Genomic DNA, 2500 nt, shown 5'->3' on the forward strand with positions numbered 1-2500 from the left:
AAAGGAAACGCATCGGATTATTAAAGCGAAATACCGGACAAGTGATTCTGGTGGTATTTCGAACCATTAGAAACGCTTTCAGAGTGCTGAATTGGACACGGTTGTGTCCCGGTAGCATCCGTTTCGCCGAACAAGCGCACTTCAGTGTCATCCACCGGAGTGATGCTGGTGCTGTCCGGCCACAATTGAACATGTAGCTTCGAAAGCACCGTGAATGTGTGTGTGTGTGTGTGTGTGTGTGTGTAAGGTTAGTGCTTGCCGAGACCGAGATGGCCGCTGGCCAAATGAAAACGGTCACTCGCGATGGACAGGGTTGGGGTTGGCAAATCGCGAACGGAAGCCATTGAACTAAACGATTCTAAAGCGAAGTGTGTGGACAGTTGCTGGTGGGTAAAGGTTAGACGCAGTGAGTGTCGGCGTGATGTGTTTTGGTAACGTTCATCTTCACGCTTACCACACGCCGGCAGCGCATCGGTTCTCGTCATCATCATGACCAAGCGTTAGTAGCTCTTCTGACCATAATGGTTTTTATGTCGTCTGCTGCTACACACGTGTATGTTCGCACATAAAACCACCTGCCTTCGGCATCGAGAAGATCATGAAGGGGATGGGTGCAGGGGAAAGAGACCGAAGTCAACAGCCAATAGTAGCAGTCATTTGCGAGATCGGATAAGCGAATGATACGGTTTGGCCGGGCATGTTCGATTGTTCTTTTTTTTACGTTCCAACTCGCAGCTATGTGACGACAAGATACATTTGACTTTACTGATCGAGCACCGGGCAAAACGTCAGGTCAGAATTAGCTTCGAAATGGGGAGTGGAGGGACAAACTGGAGTTCAGCAAAAAAGTGTTGACAACGCAACAGTGAAGTGTTTCGAATCACTCGCCCAGCATGGATGGCTGCATGCGTGTTTGGGCATGGCGCTGATGGTGTTGTTATGGCAGAGATAGGAAGAGAGAGACAGAGAGAGAGAGAGAGGGAGAGAGAGAGAGAGAGAGAGAGAAATAGAGAGCGAAGGAAGAGTTAAAATTGTTTATTGGATGCTGAATTTATTTTTTTCATTTTCTTTATGATTGTAGCATGCAGTTTATGGTTCTGGAGATCTACGGTCGCTCGAAGGGCTATCCGGTGTGTCGAAAGAGAGAGAAAGAGAGAGAGAGAAACGACTAGGAGATGTTTCTTTTTTCCTTTTTTCACCAGCATCATACCTTCGGGCAACCAGAAGTGGACACCAACACACCAACACACTTGGAAAACAGGGCGTTTGTTGCCATCGGGTTACTAGATACCACAAATGATATTGCAAACGCTTGCAGTAGTTGACGTTCCCGAGTTGGCAGCTGCTGGTGGCCAGAGTGTGCCGAACGCCCTCCCAAAAACTGGCCATCGCTGCCGGCGGGCGTGAATAATTTTCCATGAAACCGTACTCGGTAACGCTCAGCTGAGCTGGGCTGGGCGGCGTCGTCGACGGTGGCGGAACGAGTTTTATGAGTGTAAGCATCAATAAATTTACACCTAGCGCAGGATGTGGTATGTGTCAAGGCCGTTTGGGTGGCTGTGGCGTGCAGTTGGGGAATAAAAATGTAAACATGTTTACACACCGCAAAGAATGTTGTCCATCAAGGGGTGTAATAGGATGTGATACGATTTGACCACGTTGTTCACGCACGGACGATAGCTGCGGTTGATAAAGCGCGTATAGCGCTGGATGACACATGATTTTGGATCGCGTAAATTGTAATCAAACCAATATGAACCCTCCAATTCCTTCCAGAACTGTCATCGAAAGGTGTGTTACACGGCGAAAGTTATTACATATTCGAATCAATAAAGCACACTCTTTCAAAAGCAATGTATCACACGTAGCACATTGTGTGGAGGTTACATTTTTTCCAACGATAACGGTTACAGTAAGTGATTGCATCTCTGCTTCATTGAATATTCGTTTGCAATATTCGTAAAAATATTGCTTAGCATAGAAATACTGAGTGTGCAATAGTTCATTAGGTATAATATTTCATCATTTGCTTGGTTAGTTGGTATGGTTCTATGTTTTAATCATTGCAAGACGCTTGCTAAAAACCACCAAAAACGCTAAGGGCACAATATTCAACCAAAAATGTCGGCGTGTCGTTGGCGAAGGCGACTAATGTAAAGACGATGCTGCCGGTTTGTGTTGATAGATATAAAATATCTCCTCGTTATACGCCATCTGGAAATGGCAAGCCATAAGACGGGATTGTGTCTCGATTTAAATTAATTTTGGGATGTTCCAGATGGAAGTGTCATTTCATCAGATCTGTTTCAAGTAAACACAACACAATATGCTTGTGAAAACCAGCATTCATGGTGGTTTATTTTGTTTTATTTTTTGAAAGAATGAGCATTATTGTGAAATTTTAATAGAAAAATTAAAGTGTATTCTAAAGCCTTAAGGTAAATGTGCAGCCGCGCTTGGTTTTAATGAAGTTTTTCCTATTGGATTCACGGTATCGGAT

Source organism: Anopheles darlingi, chromosome 2, assembly GCF_943734745.1.
Source record: "Anopheles darlingi chromosome 2, idAnoDarlMG_H_01, whole genome shotgun sequence".
NCBI lineage: Eukaryota > Metazoa > Arthropoda > Insecta > Diptera > Culicidae > Anopheles > Anopheles darlingi.